Source organism: Dromaius novaehollandiae, chromosome 16 (genome assembly GCF_036370855.1).
Source record: "Dromaius novaehollandiae isolate bDroNov1 chromosome 16, bDroNov1.hap1, whole genome shotgun sequence".
In the NCBI taxonomy this organism is placed as follows: domain Eukaryota; kingdom Metazoa; phylum Chordata; class Aves; order Casuariiformes; family Dromaiidae; genus Dromaius; species Dromaius novaehollandiae.
Window position 1 is genome coordinate 395,690 of NC_088113.1, and position 22,571 is coordinate 418,260.

Sequence of the window (22,571 nt, forward strand, 5' to 3'; positions counted from 1 at the left end):
GTCTGCTGGCTGCCTTTTGAGGTCACATTTGTCTCTGTACCTTATAGGGCAATGGCAGGCCTCTGGCTCCTCGCTGTGCTTGTGAGGTCACAGCAGCCTCAGTGCCCTATAGGCCAGTGGCAGGCCCATAGCTGCTGGCTGTGCTTGTCAGGTCACAGCAGTCCTATTGCCTGACAGGCCAGTGGCAGACCCACAGCTGCTGGCTTTGCTTGTGACGTCACAGCAGCCTCAGTGTCTTATAGGGCAGTTGGATGCCCATGCCTGCTGGCCGTGCTTGTGAGGTCACAGCAGCCTCAGTGCCTGATAGGCCAGTTTGAGGCCAATGACTGCTGGGTGGCCTTGTGAGGTCACAGCAGCCTCAGTGCCTCATAGGCGAGAGAGAGGCCCCTGGCTGCTGGCTGTGTTTGTGAGTGTTAAAGAATAGTGAATTGAAACTGTCTAGAAATAGCTGCTTAGCACAACTTACATAAAACTTGCTTAGCATGAGTGGCTAGATTTGCTGAAGCCTTAGGCTGCATGTGGGAAAAGTAACGAATCTTTACCTAGTTTAATAAAAAATAGTGCCTCAGAGCTCATTCAGGCTGGGAAAATAAGGAAGCCACACGCAGTCTGCGCTCCTGTGTCACCGACTCCGAGAGGGAAGACGCCAAAACAATTGGGAAAATAAGACCTTGGGAAACAGCCGCCAGACCCAACAAAAACAGAGGTACAACCATCATCAGAGACTGCAAAAAAACAAAAAAAAGGAGAAAACCAGCTTGCCTCAGAAAGATGATGAGACCCAATCAGGAGCAGGAGACCCCAGACCAAAAAATTACTATTGGTCTAACTACCGCGTGAGGGGTGGGAAATGGAAGTCGAAAAGACTATAATTACCCAGGATTTGTTTATGTTAGGGTCCCTCTTCGGAGGCACCCAGCTCGAGCTGTAATTACGGTACGCGCGTGATTAAAATTATCTGATTTGTTTTGATTTGGCTCTGAACTTTACTTGGGGGAACCTAGGGTCGAGCCCTGTTATGGTGGCCGACAGGCCTAATTTCCATAACAGTTTGGCACCCCAGATGGGACCCTAGGCGACCACTGTTGGGGCCTCTCATCTCCAAACAATCATCTGGCGCCATCGGGTGAGTTCACCTGGGATCTTTGGCAACGAGAGGCACCGAGAAGGTGAGTCTTAAACTCCCGCCTAAATTCTAAATTCTGGTCTGGTAACAGTGCACTGAAAGGGTACGCGGACTGATCACCATAAGGCGTACCAGGTGTGTGTGGGGGGTACGCGGGCTGGCCACTGTAAGGCATACCAGGGGGACAGGTAGGAGTCCCATCCCCAGGGTTAGAGTGGGTTTTAAGTCCCAGCTCGGTCCGGCCGGAGGAGGGTTGTGCAGCCTGATCAGCATAAGGCGCACTGCAAAACTGTAAGACCGAAATCTAGAGTCACCGTGACTGGTGTGAGTGTAAACAGCACTGTGTGTTTGTGTGTGTGTGTGTGTGTGAGTGCGTGTAGCCTGGGAACCGATTGGGGCACCCGTCGGCTGAGAAGCCGCCTGCTGCGAAGGGACAGCAGTCCTAGCAGTTAAAGACGCGGGTGGTGTGAGTGCAGTTCCCAGAGAGCGAGAGAAAGAGAGGGAGAGAAATAGTGTGTGTGATCACACCAGCTACAGGGACTGGTGTTACCGGGAAGGAAGTGCACTGCCTGATTTGCTTAAGACGCACTTTTCAGGAACTCAATATGGGAAATAATTTCGGCATAGAAAAGGGGACGCCCTTAGCCAAAATTTTGGTAAACTGGAGTAAGATTGATGGTACCAAAAATTTAGGGAGAAAAAGGTTAGTCCAACTATGTCAGGAGGATTGGCCGTTCCTGACTAAGGAAGGTAATCTGGCAGAGCGATGGCCACCCCAGGGGTCCTTCAGTTACCAGGAACTAACTTTCCTGCGTCATCATTTGCAGAATAGGTTCCCCAGACAAATGGATTACTGGTATGTATGGGACAACTGGGCATTTGCTAGACGAAAAGAGGCGCCTAGGAAAGAGAGACTCTTTCCTCAGAATGCTGTAAGTACCGCAGCTGCTGAAACGCTTGTGGAAACTATTCCACCCTATGCGCTACCCTCTGCTTCAGCTTCCCTACACCCCCGCTTGCCTTCCGCCCCCGCCTTTCAAGCTCCTCTGGAAGGCCTTCCTGTGCCAGGAGTGCCCCCACCCGGTCTGGAAGGGGTACCTCGGGTCGCCACTACACGAGTTTACCGACCCTGGAGACCCCAAGATTTAATTATATGGAGTCAACGGCTCCCCAGACTTAGGGATGATCCAGAAAGAGTGTTACAAATCATAAGGGGAATTATGCGGGCCTATGACCCTACCTGGGGAGATGTACAAATGCTCCTTGAATCTGTGTTCACTCCAGATGAAAGGTGCTCAAGTTTGGATGCAAACCGCCGTTGGGCAGCAGAGGGGTGTGTTGGGGCTGCTCAAACAGCCTGGCCAGCTGTGGACCCCGGATGGAATCATAATGTAGATGCAGATTACAGGCAGTTGCAATTAGCCAGAGAGGGCTTAGAAGAAGCTATACGTTTGGCAGGACAAAAGACTGCAAATTGGTCTAAAGTAAGGGAGTGTCAGCAACAGGCAGAGGAACACCCCTCGGCTTTCTTTGCTAGGCTAATTAAGCAAGTCAGAATGTATGGGGGAGGACTAGACCCAGAAGCCGAGGCTAACAGGCCGCTAATGATTTCCACATTTGTAGACCAAGCAGCCCCGGACATTAGAAAGTAGTTTTCCAAACATGTTCCTGACTGGCCAGGAAAGCGAATGGATGAAATAATACGTTTAGCCACATTTGTGTATAATAGTTGAGAGGAGGAGAGGGCAAAAGAAAAGAGACAGCAAAAAAAAGAGGAAGTTAGTGTGTTAGCAGCTGTGTTAAGAGATGGATTTAGAGGACCCAGGGGGAGGGGAGGTGAAAGAGCCAGGAGAGATAGATGGAACCAAAGTGAACGTGCTGTACAGTCAGGAGTTAATGATGTTTGTTATTATTGTGGGGAACAAGGACACTGGCAGCAGGAGTGCCCAGTGAGGCCCCGTGTAGTTAGGAACAGAGGAACCGGCATGAGACAATCAAACACTAAGGAGGAGACCAGGCGATTCCCAGTCAATCCACAATGAGAGGAAACAGGAGACTCAGAAAATACTGTGGAAATCGGAGTAAATTTATGGGATGTAGTTTTGGATTTTGAGGGTCACGTAATGGCAATACTGAAGGTTTAGAAGTTCCCTTTCTAGTGGATACTGGAGCCACCCTTTCCCTTTTAAATTTTGAGCCTAAAGGATGCAAATCATCAGATAAAATAGTGATGCAAGGAGTGATGGGAAAGGGCGAATGAATGTTATCTAAGCCCTTATTACTCACTATTGAGGGTAAAACAGTGTGGGGACATTTTATAATTTCCACAGACGCACCTATATGCCTTTTGGGGAGAGATCTCCTGCAAGCCTTGGATACTCAGATCTGCTTACAGCCGGAAGGGATAAAGCTAATAATTATGGGTTCATGTGTTCTGGCTAAGACACCAGAACCAGAGTCAACTAATCTGCAAATTCCAACAGGTTTAGAATCAGTTTCTAAAAAATTATGGAGCTCTTCAGGAATGGATGTGGGACTACTGAAATCAGCCGGTCCAGTCTCGATAAAAACAAAGGGGGGATTGCCTCCTGCAGTTAAACAATATCCTATCCCAAAGGAAGCAGAGAAGAGTATCCAAAAACAAACTGATCATTATCTGAAAATGGGTATCCTTAGAGTCTGTGAATCCCCATATAACACCCCAATTCTGCCAGTTAAAAAGAACAGGCAAGATGCTGATGGTGATCCAGAGTATCGCTTTGTACAAGACTTAAGGGCTATAAACCAACATGTAATTGCTCCACATCCAGTAGTCCCCGACCCATCAACCATTTTACTACAGATACTCCACTGGGCAACTTATTTTACTGTGATTGACCTAACAGCAGCCTTTTTTAGTATACCGATAGCTGAAGATAGCCAAGATCTCTTTGCTTTCACTTGGAAGGGACAACAATTAACTTGGACAAGGCTGCCACAGGGATTTACTGGGTCTCCGACTGTTTTTTCGCGTATACTTAAAAATGACCTCTCAGATATCGAACTTCCAGGACATTCTGCATTAATACAATATGTAGATGATTTGTTATTAGCAAGTAAAGATTATGAGACATGTTTGAAAGATACTGTTTCTCTATGTAACGCTCTTGCAGAAAAAGGGCATCGAGCATCTCTGTCTAAACTCCAGCTGTGTCAAAGAGAGGTAAAATATTTGGGTTTTATCTTAAGAGAAGGACACAGGTTAGTTGATCCAGAACGAGTAAAGACAATTCTTGATATGCCTCGTCCTGTAACAAAAAAACAGCTTAGGGGATTTTTAGGAGCTGTAGGATTCTGCCGACCGTGGATTCCGGGGTTAGCAGAACTTACTAAGCCTCTGGTACAGGCAACAAAAAAGGAGGAGATAGAGCCTTTGGCCTGGGGCCCAGAAAGGGAGAAAGCTTTTACATCTGTGAAAAAAGCGTTGGTTTCAGCCCCTGCTCTCGGGTTACCAGATTATAGCAAACTATTTGAATTATTTGTCCATGAGCGACAGGGAGTAGCAAGTGGGGTACTCACCCAAAAACTAGGCCCTCACCGTAGACCAGTGGCCTATTACTCCACGCAACTAGATGAGGTAGCTAAAGGCACTCCAGGACGCATCAGAGCAATAGCAGCTACTGCAGCTCTTACTGAAAAAAACACGACCTGTGGTTTTGGGTCATTCATTGACTGTGTATGTGCCACATGAAGTAGAACTGTTAATGAAGCAATATGCGACTCAAGCACTATCCCCACAGAGAGCTGACCGCTATGAACTGATAATACTGCATGCAGATAATGTGACTTTCAAAAGATGCAATATTTTGAATCCAGCAACGCTATTGCCTCAACCGGAGGACAGAGAGCCACATCATTCCTGTGAGCAGGTGGTCGTCAGCTCGAGCAAGCCCCGGGAGGACCTTAAAGATGAACCTTTGGAGAACCCGGACTTAGTTCTGTTTACAGATGGGTCATCCTATTATTTGGACGGAAGACGTCACTCCGGCTATGCTGTCACTAACGTCTTTGAGGTGCTCGAGGCCAATCCTTTGTCTCCATCAGTAAGTGCTCAAGGAGCAGAATTAATAGCATTGACCCAAGCAGCAAAAAATAGGTAAGAGCTTGCGGGTAAATATCTATACCGACTCTAAATATGCATTTGGAGTGTGTCATGCAACAGGGATGTTATGGAAAGAACGAGGATTCTTGTCGTCATCAGGAAAGAAATTAGCTAATGGAGAAGAAATACGTAATTTGCTGGAAGCAGTTCAACTGCCCAAAGAAATTGCAGTAATACACTGCCCAGCCCATACTAAAGACACTACAGAAATTAGCAGAGGAAATGCTCTAGCCAACGCTGCTGCGAGGGCTGCAGCTCAACAACCTCTGAGAGAATGTATGGGGGCAGTTCCAAGGATGGACCAGAGTGAGTGGCCAAACTTAATAGACCCCAAAACTATGTATGAAAAAGACTGCTCAGTGGAAGAGAAAAAACAATGGGAACAGTGGGAAGCAAAACAAAATGGTGACGGAATATGGACAATTGGGGAAAAACCAATTCTACCAAAAAAATATTTAATTACTATAGCTAGGTGGTTTCACGATAAAGCTTATGGGGGAGCCGAGGGAATAGCTAAACAGGTACAGAAAGTATGGGCTGCTCCAGGAATCTATGCAGCTGCTAGAAGAATAACAAATAGCTGCCCGACCTGCCAGAAGTTTTCAAATAACAAGCCAAGCTCAGATTTGGGGGGGGGACGACCATGGGCTTACTTCCCTTTCCAGAAGCTGCAAATAGCTTATGCAGATATGCCATCTGTCTATGGATACAAACACTTGTTAGTGATAGTAGATCAGTTATCAGGCTGGGTAGAAGCTTTTCCAACAAGAAAGGCTGACACAGGGGGAGTGGTAAAAGCCTTACTGAAGGAAATCATACCCAGGTATGGGGTCCCAGAAGCCATTGATTCAGACAGGGGTGCCCATTTTACAGCAAGCATAATCAATCAGTTATGTAAATCGTTAGGAATAAAAAGAAACCTACATGCTCCTTATCACCCACAATCTTCAGGACAAGTAGAAAGAATGAATAGAACATTAAAAGAGAAAATAGCAAGAATATGCACACATGCTAGCCTAAAATGGCCAGAGGCATTAAACTTAGCTCTGTGGGATGTTCGAAATTCTCCACGGCAACCCATAGGACTACCACCAGCAGAAATTCTTTTTGGGAGACATTTAGCGATACCAGGGACTTATATTCCTGCTAAGACCAGCCTATTAGACGGAGATGAACGAGTAACACAATAGGTACTAGCCTTACAAGAACGGTTTAAGGCCTTGCAAAATCAGGCTCAGTGGTTTCAGCCAGTGCCATCAGACATTCAGGCACATGATATACAGCCTGGAGATAAAGTGTTGATAAAGGTATTCTCGCGAAAAACAAAACTAGAACCAAAATGGGAAGGACCCTATACTGTATTGTTAAGTTCTTACTGCGCTGTTAAAATTCTAGGAAAAGAGAATTGGATTCACCACTCTCACGTGAAACGAGTGACAGTCCAAGAAGCAAACACAGCAGAGGTTGCAGCAGAACAGTGAAAACAACCACGTAAAGCTCGATGGGATACACGACTTCCCCAGGGTAATCTGTTCGGACTCGCCTCACTAACACAAATCTCTTTCCCTTTACTGCACCCTGCTGTTTCAAACCCTGGCAATGCTACTTTCCCTAAGCTGTGGTCAAAGAACCTTAGAGTGGCCATGGTCCCAGGCCCGTGTTAAGTATACCGGAAGTATGGGATTAAGTTCTGATAAAAACTTAAACCTCTCAGCCCTGGTCATGCATGGAACTGAAGTATACTCAGAAAATGAATGGAGCTGGGATAATACTAACCAACTTCCCCAACTCCTGGGAAGGACAGGAAAGGAAATAAAGATAGGGTGTCGAGTGATCAACGGGTCCACCCATGAGAAGGCAACTCAAATCTCTCTCACTAAAATCAAATCAAATGAAAAAGAAAGGAAAATTTGTGCCACTGAAAAACTGGATTGTTGGTACAATTTTACCTTAGAACAACCTGTTTTTATAGTTTGCCTGTGGGCTCACCACAATGTGGGACTGTCATTTAAATTTAAAATAGACATTATTGAGCCCAGTACAGCAATACCTACCCTGACTACAATTATTTCCACCAATATAAATAACTCTGTTACCATGAAGAGTAAGAAAACCTTATCCCCACAAATCTTTGAAATTGGACCGTATGTGATTAGAAATACAGGCCAACAACGAGTGTTATTTAATCCATCATGGTCTCTCAAACGAGTAGAGCTATTAATGCAAATTATATCTCTACAATCAAACCGACCTGTTCACCATTCTTAGGTACGTCCTATGTGGGATGGACGGCGTGGTTACATAGGCGAACCCTCACCTCTCCAAAATGAACAAGGAGAGATGTGACCGGTATCATAGGAACAGGATTGGGAGTCCTAAACAGTATAGATGCTGAAGTACTCGTAAATAAACTGAGCACAACAACAAGTGACTTATACAGATTAAAACATCCATTGAGGTCTTCTCTATTAGCATTAGGAACTAACCAATGGCTTTCATCCGAGATATTACCTCAGTGGGAAAAAATGAATGAAAAAGATCACCACTTGATAGTGGATGCACTTGGGGAAGCCCAAATTAATATTTCCCTGGCCCTCAGTTGCATCCAAGCTCAACTGTGGATGCAATCTATGGCAGCAGCGATTATAAGGGAGGGGAAGAAGGCACTTTACCCACTGAAATTCGAAAGGTAATTTGGGATAATGTGACCGAATTTGAAAAGGAATTCCAATCCTGGTGGTATCTGGTCAATTTTACTTATGATCCTATCAACACTGAGGCCACAGCCTTTGTTTCAACAATACGTAATGCTCCAACATATACAATATATCCAATCATTGCGTTAGGATTAAATCACAATGGAGCTATACTCTATCCATTGGAACACAGAGTATGGGCCCAACGAAATGGAAATAAATGGCAAACTGTGGACGTTAGCGCATGTATTGTACAGGAACAGCAAGGGTTTATTTGTGAAAGTAATACCATCAAAGCCCAAGACATTTGTCTTGACACTGAGCAAAATGTTTGTCACTTTGAAATACACCCTGCTGAAACACCTGCAACTATACTTGTATATATTGGGAGAGGGTGTGTATGTATGAGAACCTTTTGTAGTCTTATAGTTATAGATGGCATTGTAGTAGATATGAGTAATCATTGAAATATTTGTATTTGTAGCTTTACCAAAATCATGGGATGTGATTTCAATTATTCAGCTCCTATCACGTCTTATCAATTGTTACAATCTAATTATACATTAATTCAAAATTTACTACCTACTCCCATTGGGATGAATCTCACCCTGGTAAGGAAACTACTGCAACATGATGATTTGCATCGACTGCTAGAGCGCATCCGGAACAGTGGACAGAAAACTCTAATCACTGTTCACCATGATGCAAAAGAGATACATCATATCTTAGAAAGGGTAAAAAGGGACGGAGAACATCATGGCTGGGAAACTCTTCTAGGGTGGTCACCAACCACAACAGGGATTTATAATCATGTATTGCACCCGGTAGTAGTTGTGTTCAGTTTAACTGTGTTATGCCTATTGCTTACGATCATATTATATATAAGAGTATGGAAAGTGATAGTATGCCTCGAAAGACTTCGAGAACTCTGTTTAAAATATTAGCAGGGATGCTTCATAAAAACAAAGGGGGGAAACTGTTAAAGAATAGTGAATTGAAACTGTCTAGAAATGGCTGCTTAGCACAACTTACATAAAACTTGCTTAGCATGAGTGGCTAGATTTGCTGAAGCCTTAGGCCGTGCGTGGGAAAAGTAACGAATCTTTACTTAGTTTAATAAAAAATAGTGCCTCAGAGCTCGTTCAGGCTGGGAAGATAAGGGAGCCACACGCAGTCTGCGCACCTGTGTCACCGACTCCGAGAGGGAAGACGCCAAAACAATGGGGGAAAATAAGACCTTGGGAGGCAACCGCCAGACCCAACAAAAACAGAAGTACAACCGTCATCAGAGACTGCAAAAAAACAAGAATAAGGAGAAAACCAGCTTGCCTCAGAAAGACGATGAGACCCAATGAGGAGCAGGAGACCCCAGACCAAAAAATTACTATTGGTCTAACTATCGCGTGAGGGGTGGGAAATGGAAGTTGAAAAGACTATAATTACCCAGGATTTGTTTATGTTAGGGTCCCTCTTCGGAGGCACCCAGCTCGAGCTGTAATTATGGCATGCGTGTGATTAAAATTTACTTTGTTTTGATTTGGCTCTGAACTTTACTTGGGGGAACCTAGGGTCGAACTCTGTTATGGTGGCCGACAAGCCTAATTTCCATAACAGGCCGATGAGGCTGCAAAAAGGGCAGCATTATCCATGTCAGTGGCAGCATTAGTTCCAGAGAGAATGTTAAAAATGGAAATTCCAGTATACACTGAAAAAGAAAATAAATTAGCAGAAATACTGAAATGCATAAAAACTCCTGAAGGATGGTGGGTGACATCTACTGGACAGTGTGTGGTAACTTTGCCGATAATGAAGAAGCTGATGAAGCAAATACATGGTAGTACCCACATGGGAGCTGAGGCATTGGTTGAAACAGTTAAAAGATTTGCTGTGGGAGTTAGTATGTTAATAATTGCAAAGGGTATTACACAAAAATGTGAAATCTGTCTTAGAAATAATCCCAGGATTCAGAAGAAGCCCCCCCAGGGGAAGTAAAAAGGGGCTTCATGCCTGGGGATTACTGGCAAATTGATTTTTCTGAATTACCAAGATGTAATGGATATAAATATTTGTTGGTAATTGTTGACACCTTTTCAGGATGGCCTGAGGCTTTCCCGTGTCGTACCACTAAAGCAGGGGAGGTAGTGAAAATGTTATTAAAAGAAATCATACCAAGATTTAGGGTACCAGAAGGGTTTTCTTCAGAGAGGGGACCTCATTTTATAGCAGAAATAGTACAACAAATCTCAAAAATACTACAAATTAAATGGGACTTACATACCCCCTGGAGGCCACAATCCAGTGGAAAAGTGGAAAGAATGAATCAAACAATTAAGAGACAGGTAGGAAAATTGTGTCAGGAGACTCAGATGAAATGGACTGATGTTTTACCTCTGGCATTATTAAGAACCAGAATAACCGCAAGGGTTAGGGAGAAAGTTAGTCCATTTGAGATTCTGTATGGCAAACCTTACACTGTAAATTTAACTGGAAATGAAATTCAAATGCACATTAAGGGTGATCAAATTTTAAGTGATTATCTCTTGTCTATGGCAAAGGGTCTTCTCTCCGTAGGTACATCCAGTTATACTTTTAGATTACACCCGAGTGAAAGCAGTACCTCGAGAGACGTGGAAAGCTGAACAAGTTCAACCTCTAAAGTTAAAAATATATAAAGATATAGGAGATGTATTAGAAGCGAATCGGTTTTAAATTTAGATTGTATTCAGGGAAAAAATGCTTTAATCTGATTGTTAGGAATAGGGTTAATATTGTTGTTACGGTATCTGTGTAAAAATGATGTTCTCCTTAACAACCAGGGGAGAAATGTGGTGGTTAGTTTTTCTAGGTTACCTGAGCCAAACAATTAAAGGGAATCAGGAAGGATTTTGGAGTCACAATCTCCATTTGGAAGTAATTACGAAATCTATGAAGATAGTTAACCAGAGGGATTGCTGGGTGTGTACCCACTTCCCTGAACTTTCCAACAAGGGCTTCCCACTAATTGGAGTGCCTATGAAACAACCAAACAGGAATGGGAAGTCCAGAGGGTGACAGGAGATTATTATCAATGTATCCAAAGATGTAATAATAGTAATAAATGGTGGGAGAAAACTATACTTTATGGAAAGCAACCGATCAACTGTACTGGAGCCATTAAGGTAGGAGGTTATAAAGATTGCTCTCGGATACCTGAATAGGTTATAAGTGGCCAAGTAAGGAACTAAATGGGTGGCGTGTTCCAAAAGGTAGTGGATGGTATTGGTTGTGTGGAAACAAGGCACGAAAAGTGCTACCTCCTAATTGGTCAGGGACATGTACTTTAGGGGCAATAATCCCTAATGTTACTATAAGAAAAGAATTGAGTAATAAATACCAAAAATCCTGACTAAGAACATTCATAAGGAGACAAAAGAGGGTCAATAATCCTTTAATAGATCGACCTACTAGGTTGCAGTCATTCGTAAGGTGGCTGTTTCCACAACTGGGAGTGAGTGAACTTGAAAAAGCAATAGTAAATATTTCAGCAGTTATTGAAAAAAATAGGGAATAAAACCTCTGATGCCACTGCAGCTTTACAAGAGGAGGTTTCAGAAATTGCTAAAATAACTACCCAAAACAGGATGGCTCTAGAGATGTTATTGGCATCTCAGGGAGGAGTATGTACAGTAATAAATACTAGTTGCTGTGTATATGTGGATCAAAGCGGGAGAATTTCTACCGATCTAAATGAAATCTGGAAGCAGACTGAAATCTTACATGGGGTTCAGAAAGAGGATACCTCTTTTGGATTTGAAGAAACATGGAAATGGTTGACTTCCTGGTTCCCTGACGTGAGCTCATGGGTTAAAAAGTGTTTAACAATTTTGGGAATGGTGTTAGTAGTTTTTGTATGCGTTTATGTAGTGATTCAATGCATTTGTAGATGTTGTACAAAATTAATATGGGAAAGATTTTAAAAGAGTGAGACTAATATGAAAATGATCATATAAGTCTCAAAGGGGGGAATTGTTACAAGACAACCCTGGGAAGCTCAGAAGGAATGCGTGAACTAGGTAGATTAGGATAACTTCTAACATTAAGTCTGAAGTGGTCTAGAGGTAGCCACTTAGATAAAACTTGCTTCATGAGTAGCTAAATTTGCTGAAGCCTTAGGCCGCACTCCTAGTTCAGTAAGAAAGGGCCCCAGAGCTGGTGCAGGCTGGAAAGATAAGGGAGTTACAAGCAGTCTGCATTCCTGTGCCCCACACTCCGAAAGGGAGGATGTCAAGGCTTTGAAATAAGGCCTGCTTGGGCACCAGGACCTTGGGAAGCAAAACAGCAGCAGCCTCAGTGCCTGATATACGAGGGGCAGGCCAGTGCCTGCTGGCTGTGCTTGTGAGGTCACAGCAGCCTCCGTGCCCTATAGGCCAGTGGCAGGCCCATAGCTGCTGGCTGTGCTCGTGAGGTCACAGCAGTCCCATTGACTGATATGCCAGTGGGATGCCCAAGGCTGTTTGCTGTGCTTGTGAGGTCACATTTGTCTCAGTGCTTCACAGGCCAGTGGCAGGCTCCTGGCTGCTGGCTGTGCCCGTGAGGTCACAGCAGCCTCTGTGCCCTATAGGGCAGTGGCAGGCTCATGGCTGTTTGCTGTGCTTATGAGCTCACAGCAGTCTGAGTGCCTGATAGCCAGTGGCAGGCCCATAGCTGCTGGCTGTGCTTGTAAGGTCACAGCAGTCCTATTGCCTGATAGGCCCGTGGCAGGCCTCTGTCTGCTGGCTGCCTTTTGAGGTCACATTTGTCTCTGTACCTTATAGGGCAGTGGGAGGCCTCTGGCTCCTCGCTGTGCTTGTGAGGTCCCATCAGCCTCCTTTTCCTGTAGGCCAGTGGCAGGCCCATAGCTGCTGGCTGTGCTTGTCAGGTCACAACACTCCTACAGCCTGAGAGGCCAGCAGCAGGCCCCTGGCTGCTGACTGTGGTTGTGAGGTCACAGCAGCCTCAGTGCTGTATAGGCCAGTGGCAGGCCAATGGTGGCTGGCTGTGCTTGTGAGGTCACAACAATCCTACAGCCTGATAGGCCAGCAGCAGGCCCCTGGCTGCTGACTGCGCTTCTGGGGTCATAGAAGCCTCAGTGCATCATAAGCCAGTGGCAGGCCCAAAGCTGCTGGCTGTGCTTGTAAGGTCACAGCAGTCCTGTTTCCTGATAGGCCAGTGGCAGGCCTCTGTCTGCCTTTTGAGGTCACATTTGTCTCTGTACCTTATAGTGCAGTGGGAGGCCCCTGGCTGCTGGCTGTGCTTGTGAGGTCACAGCAGCCTCCTTTTCCTGTAGGCCAGAGGGAGGCCAATGGCTGCTTGGTGTGCTGGTTAGGTCAAAGCAGCCTCAGTGCCTGTTTGGACAGTGGCAGGCCAATGGCTGCTGGCTGTGTTTGTGAGGTCACATCAGCCTCTGTACCCTATAGGCCAGTGGCAGGCCCATAGCTGCTGGCTGTGCTTGTCAGGTCACAACACTCCTACAGCCTGAGAGGCCAGCAGCAGGCCCCTGGCTGCTGACTGTGCTTGTTGAGGTCACAGCAGCCTCAGTGCCTCATAGGCCAGTGGCAGGCCCATAGCTGCTGGCTGTGCTTGTAAGGTCACAGCAGTCCTATTTCCTGATAGGCCCGTGGCAGGCCTCTGTCTGCTGGCTGCCTTTTGAGGTCACATTTGTCTCTGTACCTTATAGGGCAATGGCAGGCCTCTTGCTCCTCGCTGTATTTGTGAGGTCACTGCAGCCTCAGTGCTTCACAGGCCAATGGCAGGCCCCTGGCTGCTGGCTGTGCTTGTGAGGTCACAGCAGCCTCCGTGCCCTTTATGGCAGTGGCAGGCCCGTGACAGTGTGCTGTGCTTGTGAATAATTTGTAGTACAGAGGATCTGACAATGAAGGATAATCCTCTTTTGAGAATCTGAAGGGCTATAAAGCCCTGCTCTCTCTTGGCATGGCTCAGGCAACAGTTTGTGGTGTTTTAGGGGCGGCACTAATTGCTGCCCGTTGGGGGAGGCAAGGTGATAAAAAGACCATTGAGTCCTTGGGAGAACACATAAGAAACTCCCAGAGTCGAGCCAAAGAGACAATCGAGTTCTTGCAAGACTCCCGGAGTCGAGCCAAAGAGACAGTTGAGTCTTTGCAAGAACAGGTAAGAAACTTGCAAAGTCAACTCACTGCGGAGCGCAACCATACTCAGCGGCTTCACATAATCTTATCGGACTCACTAGACCGAGAGAGAATCCTGCGGTCTGAATTGGAAGAAAACAGGCGGGGGGTTGATGATAGTGAACCGGGATTCTCGAATTTGGCCGAACTAGACGGAAAACAGGCATCTGATCTAAAATCCATATATCCAATTAAAGAATTAGAAGACAGCAGGAACTCCTTTTATCCTGGAGATGGGAACGTAGTAATGAGACCCTTGATTAAAACAGAAACCACTGACAATGGTCAGGGGGGTATTCAACGACGTACCACGCGTATGATCCCCTATTCCCCTCAGGACTTCGGAAAAATACTCCCGGGGCTCCCGGGAAACTGAAACTGAGTATGTGTGGAGAGTCTCCCTCACCGGGGGGGGATCGCATTCTGCTGAGCGAAGATGAAGCTAGAGGATATTGGGGACCCAGAGTCTTTCTAACCACAAATGATAACAGGGAACCATGGTCCTTGACCCAGAGGGTAGCCTACTGGGCAGGAGGATTAGACCAATGGAAAGAGGAGACCCTTTTTCTATTAAAACACCCACAGCGGGCCACATTCTGGAAAGCGTGCAGAAAACTGCTTGCCTCCAATTGATGCATGACCGTTTGCTGCTTCCGCAGCAGCCCTCCCCCATGCAGTGTGTGGCAGACCCCGAGAGGTCACATCCTCTGATCAGGGGACTTCCTGATGCTTTAAAACTATATGCTGTTCAGCTGCAAGACCGATTACGAACTCCCCGACCGAGACGAAGGGGAGGCCCCCCCGACATGACTTGGGGGGAGGTGGCACAGGAGCTAATTAATTACGGAAGGCGTATGGGATTCACTGGCCAGGGGGAAACAAAGCATAAAGCAGAAATAAGAAGAGTTGAGGAAAGTGGGAGGCAATATAAATCACTGCAACACCCACATCCTGGGAAACCGGTACGGGTGTTGGATAGCAGGAGACAATTATTATGGGCAGAAGGCATTTCAAAGGGAATTCCCAGAGAAGTCATGGATAGGTTACCAACTCCCAACCTGGAAGGTTTGGTAAGAAGTTGGGACAGGATAAGGGGAACCCCATCTTCCTCAAACCCCAAAGTTCCTCCTCCCTTATCCCAAGACCCCGTCTGCACCCCAGGACTCTTAAAACGAACCCTGAGACCGCACATTCCTGGATGGGCGCGACAAATATCTGATGCAGTAACTAAAGTCAATGGACGATGGGGAGTAAATGGCTGCCCCAGACTCGCTGCTTTTTGCCCTAATCCTCCATCCCTCTTACCTGGGACTGGGGAGAATAAGAAACCGAGGAATCCCTTGTATTACCCGGGACAACCGGTTCTAGTGGACTTACCCACTGTGGGACAAATACCTCTAGTACTAAAAGCTTCAAAAAATCTGTATGCATGGGTAGCTACTGATGCCCATGGGAAAGATCATAGAATCCATACCAGGTGGATCCTCCCTTCCTTTTAGGTCAACAATGTAAAAGGAAGAGGGCACTGGGGAAGAAGACTTGTCTTATGTTGAGCTTGAGTGTCCTCAACGATACTACCTGTGGTAGTTATAACAGTTATTTTTATCATTTTTTGTAATTGTGTGCTGCGATCATAATTAGCTTTATTGTTGAAAACACAACAGCCAAGAATGGCATTCTTAACCTGTGTTGGAAAGATACTTCTTGTCTTAATGTGCTTACATGTGCTATGGCAAACCTACCACCAGAATACACTTCTGGGGCTTGGTATTGTACCGGCCAAATAGGTGATGGGGCAACCACCTTCTTCAGCCCTCTGGGCAACAGAGGTGCAACTTACTTTCAATTCCCACCAGGGATAAACGGGCCATTTGCTCAGGGCATTGGAGCTAAGAAGGGGCATTACTGGATATGCAGGCACACAGCATATACATTTTTACCCACGGGGTGGTTGGGAATTTGTTATATAGGGATTATCAGACCTTTGTTTTTCCTTTTGCCAGAAACAAGTGGACCTCGGTTAGGCATAAAGGTATATGATAACCTTGGAGACAGAAGTGTTGCCTGTAAGACGCGATCCATTAAGGGAAATTTGGGCGGGACGCAAAAATGGGGAAATAATCAGACTACAAGCGGCTCTAGAAATTATTACCAACAAAACCGCTGACACGATAGATCTTCTAACTTGGCAATCCCAACAGATGCGCACGGCAATCCTTCAGCACCACATGGTTTTTAGATTACCTGTTAGCTGAAGAGGGAGAAGTGTGTGGGAAATTAAATATTCCTAACTGTTGTTTGGAAATAGATGATGTAGGCGAAGTAGTTCTCCAGTTAACCAAAGATATCAGAAAAATAGCCCACGTCCCCGTCCAAACATGGAATGGCTGGAGTGGCAATTTGTAGTCCTGGTTACTGGGGGCACCGTGGGTGAAACAGTTAATATTGTATTTGTTAGGTGCAGTTGCCGCCTTAATGTTCTTGTATAATTCCTTGCTTTGTTCAATTAATCGGACATGTTGTGTCAAATATGCAATTTGTTCCTACCACCTTGCCGGACGGCATAAAGAAAATCCGTGCCATCCATTGGCCGTGGCCAACCACAGTACCCATCATTTCCCAGTTTCTCCTGAAGGAGGAAATTGCATATTGACATCCACAGCGCATTTGCCAGCTGTTTTATGCCTATTGTAACAATCCTACCTCATTAACTCAGTTTTGATGTCTGTTTTGTAAAGTTAACTGTTGTTGAAGTTGTTAAAGAATAAGCTTGCATTGAGCAAGACCTCTGTTTAATCACTGTTAAGCACTTTATTTTTTACCCAAACCCATGTTGTTCCCACGACTTCCCCCCCGTCCCTAATTCTCTCTCCTTTCCTTCCTTCCTTGCTTGCTTTCTTTCTCTCTCTCTCTCTCCTGCTGCCAAGCTGCAATGTTGAGACACGGGGTGGTGTAGAGGACCGGTACTAAATGCGGTTTTGTCTTGACATTGCTGCTGCTGCTGCAAAGCTGCCGCTGCCAAGGTGTGTCGGGCAATGCCGCGCTGGCGCCCCCGGGAGCCGTCTGCGAAGTAAACAACCTCGTGCACCTGCACAGGGTAAAAAGGGTGCGAAAAGGGCAGAAGGGCGTCTCTAGGGCACGAACCGCACGTACTCATTTGCCATCTGCGCATGAGCAGGAGACCCCCAGATACCCCAGCCCATTTCTGGAAGGTTCCGAGAGGGCGGACTGCGCATGACGGTTAATCTGCATGGGAAGCGAGGAAGCACCTCCCAGAGGCCGGGCAAGAACCTATAAAAACTGCAGACTGTGTGAATGGGGGGGCTTGCTTGCGACGACTGAAGAACTCGAGCAGAGTCAGCGGAACCAGACGGGAGCTTCCCCCCTCTGCCCCCCCGCCCCGCCGCAAGGACTCCCAAAAGAAGAGGACCAACGGGACGCCGCTGGATCCACGGGTGGTGATATCTTTCTCTCTCTCTCTTCCCCTTTTCCTCTCTTTTTCCCTAAACGTGTGACGCGGGACATGTCTCGTTAGTTGATTCCATTTTGCCTTAATAAATCTTAAACTGGTTGGCTGGTGTCGTTTTCACCTTAATTGAGTGCAAGGGCATCACGAACTTGGTCGTTGGTCCTAAGGGGAGGGAGGTCGTCCTGAACGACTCCTTTCGGGCCGCGACACGTGTCTGATAGGTCACTGGCAGGCCCATAGCTGCTGGCTGTGCTTGTGAGGTCACAGCAGTCCTACAGCCTGATAGGCCAGTGGCAGACCCACAGCTGCTGGCTTTGCTTGTGAGGTCACAGCAGCCTCAGTGTCTTATAGGGCAGTGGCAGGCCCCTGTCTGCTGGCTGTGCTTGTGAGGTCACAGCAGCCTCAATGCTTCACAGGCCAGTGGCAGGCACGTGGCTGCTGGCTGTGCTTTTCAGGTTACAGAAGCTTCAGTGCCAGGTATGCCAGTTCGAGGCCAATGACTGCTGGGTGGGCTTGTGAGGTCACAGAAGCCTCAGTGCCCTATAGGGCAGTGGCAGGCCCATAGCTGCTCACTGGGCTTCTGAGGTCACAGCAGCCTCCATGCCCTTTAGGGCAGTGGCAGGCCCATAGCTGCTCACTGGGCTTCTGAGTTGACAGCAGCGTCAGCGCCTCATCAGGCAGTTGGAGGCCAATGGCTGCTGGCTGTGCTTGTGAGGTCACAGCAGCCTCAGTGCCTGACAGGCCCATGGGAGGCCAATGTCTGCTTGGTGTGCTTTTGAGGTCACAGCAGCCTCCGTGCCTCCTAGGCCAGTGGCAGGCCCGAAGCTGCTGGCTGTGCTTGTAACGTCACAGCAGTCCTATGTTGGAAACTTGCACGGGAGGAGCCGACGGAGGGAAGACCCAGACGCTCAATATGAGTGATCAGTGTACTTCAACTTTATTAGGTGTGGTCTTTCTTTATATAGCACAGGACTAATCAGGCTCATACATATTGCAAAAGCTGAGCTCCTTATTGGTAACAGCAATTTGGTTTACCCAGCAACTTCTGCATTACATCACCCGCAAGTTCCCAGGACTAATCATTGATAACACCTTGGAGCCAAGGACAATGTGTCCTTGGCTCTAGCTGTTTTTACTCTCATACGGGACTTGGCTCACATCAACTGTGTGCGATATGCACTTAGTTCTGCTTCCTTTAGTTGTTCAATCTTCACATGACCTCTGCCCTCAAGCCAGTCCTCCACAATTCCCCCGTTTTTATTTTGTGCGAGAAAGACCTTTTTAGTTAATTGTTCAAGCTTTTGTGTTAAGCAGCTAAAAATCACTCTTACAGCAATTAAAATTAATACAATTATGAATAGAATACGTAGCCCTTCTTTGATCAAGCTCAAAATCCAGGTACTCACATTACCAAACATCTTTCTAAACAGATCATCAAACCAATTATACTGTACGGTGATTCTCTGGGTGTGGTTCTTTAGCCATTTCAATTGCTCATGGATTGACTGTCCATGATCAGAAAGATTAAAACAACACATTCCTTCAAAATCCTCACACCCGCGTCCCTGTGCTAAAAGCAGAAAGTCTATAGCTGCTCTATTTTGCAACACTGCATGTCTCAGGCTATCCATATCCTGTGACATTTCAGAGAGAATTTGTGTAGTAACATTTGATTGTTTAACAGCCCAACAAGCAAGTTTATTTAGATTAGACATGGCATGCGCAACTGCAACACTAGGGTCTAAAGCTGCGGCGAAAAACCTTTCCGCAGGCCCCCATAATTCTACATCATCAGCACAATCTGAACCTAGTTTTTTCAATTCACGCTTGCCTCGACGATTCTCACTTCTTCTATGTTTGATTGCTGCAGTCAGATTTGACCAACGCTGATCATGTAAGTCGTTCGGCCAGCGTTGAAATTTTTTCTTCAATAGTTCGTTTTGGTTGTAACGGTGGTGCTATCCATTCTAGTACAATGGGTTCCGCCAACCCTCTTTTTTCCCCGTTTTTATTTTGTGTTGTGTAATGGCTCCCATTAGGTATTGTGGGCCACATAAAATAGTAAGATCAAGTGGCTGATTTTCCAGGCGTCGGTGCGTAGCACGCGTAGTAATTAGCGATGCAATTTCCTGGAGTACCCGTTGCTGTTCCTCTGTGAGCGTGACGGCAGCCGCTGGGTCTGTTCCCTTCAGCAAGGGACGTAGCAGATTTAAAAGTTCATTAGGAATGCCGACAACCGGACGGATCCATTGGAGGTCTCCTAATAGTTTTTGAGCATCATTGAGTGTTCTTATGTCAGTCCTGATTGTCAATTTCTGTGGTCTGATGGTGGCATTCGAAATATGCCAACCTAGATACTGCCAGGGGCTGGATTCCTGTACCTTTTCCGGGGCCACCACAAGTTCCTTTTTCTTTAATTGTGTGATTAGATCAAATTTTTGTTCAGGAGAAAAGGGTTTTTTTTGTGCCAACAATATATCGTCCATGTAGTGATATATTATGGTCTCTGGCCACTGTTGACGTAACGGTTGAAGTGCCGCATCGACATAGAGTTGACAGAGGGTTGGTGAGTTTCGCATACCCTGCGGTAGTACTGTCCATTCAAATCTTTGGTCTGGCCCCTCTCTATTGATAGCAGGGAGTGTAAATGCAAATCGCTGTTTATCATCTTCATGGAGGGCTATGGTAAAGAAACAGTCCTTTAAATCTACGATTAGCAGGTGCCAGCCTTCTGGGATCATTGCTGGGCTGGGTAACCCCGGTTGTGAAGCACCCATGTCATGCATCTGTCTGTTTACAGCACGTAGATCGTGTAAAAGTCTGTATTTGCCGGATTTTTTCTTGATCACAAATATTGGGGTATTCCAAGGGCTGGTAGATAGTCTTAGATGACCTTGTTTGTACTGTTCCTTTACTAGTTCATGTGCTTGAATGAGACTTTCCCGTTCAAGCGGCCATTGCTCTACCCACACAGGCTGATCAGTCCTCCAGCTGAGTGGGATTGGGAAAGTCCAGGCAATGGCCGGTGCTATAAAGGGTGTTCCGAGGTAAGCACCATACCCATCTGGGCAAGGATATCGCGCCCTATTAATGTTTGCACTCCTTCAGGTAGGGGTAAAATGGAAACGGAGCAATTCACCACCTTGTTCCCTATAGTCCATTGTAGCGTCGATGATTTTCGGGCGAGGGTGACCCCGCCTACCCCAGCTACCGTAGAGCTGGTCTCTCGGGTTGGCCAATGTTGGGGCCAAATCTTAGTGCTAATTATTGATACATCCGCTCCAGTGTCCAATAAGGCATTAGTGCGTATAGATTCTTCTTTATACTTTACAGTCACGGTTTGTCGGGGCCTTTGATGCATTCCGACAGTCAGTAATGCTGCACTTCCAGTGGAACCAAAAGCACCATAGCCTCGTGGTTGCTCTTTTGCTGGTGCCACCCCTTCAGTCAGGTGGGGAAGCGGAATAAGTTGAGCTATTCTCGATCCTTGTGGTATGTGCATAGGTGAAAACATTGCTGAAACCACAATTTGTATTTCCCCGAAATAGTCCTTGTCGATCAATCCTGTCAAAACTTGTAATCCTTTCATTGTAGCGGACGATCTTCCAATCAGTAAGGCACCTATCGGCTCATGATTAATAGTTACTGGTCCATAGACATTCGTCCGGATTCTTGTTGGCTTTGTATCCAATAAGGTGGCGTCTACTGCTGTTGCCAAGTCCAGTCCGAGACTCCCTCTGGTGGCTGGTCGAAGACAAAGGGGTTCATGGCGTTCGGAGTGGAGCTGGGCGCCGGCTGAGGTGGTTGTGTTAACTGCGGGGGTTGCTGAGTTGTTGTGGTGAAGGCCGCCTTTTGTGTCGTCGCGGGGCGGCTCGTCCCGCTTCTCCGGGCGTTTCCCGAGCCAGCCTTCCAACAAGCCGCTCCATCATGTTTGTTGCTTTTGCAGTTGGGACACCATACTCTACTAGCTTGGCATTCTCTGCGAAGATGACCAACAACGCCACATCGGTAGCAGTGTGCCGATCGTCGATTAGGGGGGATATTTCCGCCGGGATTTTGCAAAGGAGCAAGGGCAGCGAATACCTGACTTTGATTCTGTTGCATATTATCCCGCAACGCCTGTGCTTGCTCTCTCATGCTCTCTCCTAATTGTTTCACCGCCTCTACTAGCATAGCTTGCGGTCCTACAAGTACCTGCGCCATTCTTTCTAGCCCCTCCTCAATAGTCCATGTTCCCGGGAGTGTGGCTAAAATACTACGCGTTGAAGGGTTACTATTCTGTATTGCACATTGTTTCAAGATAGTCCCTTTCAGGTAATCTGGTACCCCTGCTGCTTGTATAGCATTGGCTACTCTGTCAATAAACAAGCCGAAAGGCTCTTCCCGGCCCTACTTTATTCCCATATAAGATGGGATACCCCCCTTTTTTTTTTTTTCTTTTTTTTTTTCTTTTTTCTTTTTTCTTTTCTTTTTTTTTTTTACTTTTTTTTTCTTTTTTTTGTTTTTTTTCCAAACTGCTTTTATTAGTGGTTTCTGACCATTAATATCATAGAGAAAAACTTATTTCACATTGATAGCCTGAGATGGGTGTCCTCAGATAACTGTGGCCAAAGGAAGAGGAGAAGGAGGAGAGGAGAAAAAGGGGGGGGGGGGAAGAGAGAGGGGGGAGAAGAGAGAGGGGGGAGAGAGAGAGGGGGGGAGAGGGGGGGGGAGAGAGGGGGCGGAGAGGGGGGGGAGAGAGGGGGGGGAGAGAGGGGGGGGGAGAGGGGGGGGGGAGGGAGAGAGGGGGGAGGCGCTGAGGGAGGAGGGGGGATCTGCCGCATGGTCAATGTTGCTCCTTTTGGCAGGCCTGTGTTCCCAGTCCCTCCCTGGGCAATAGTAAAGGAGGGGGGTGATGGGTATGGGGACACAGGGGACACCTCTGCATGCGGGGGTTCCTTGAACCCATCGGGGCTTCCCAAACGCGCCGCGGCGG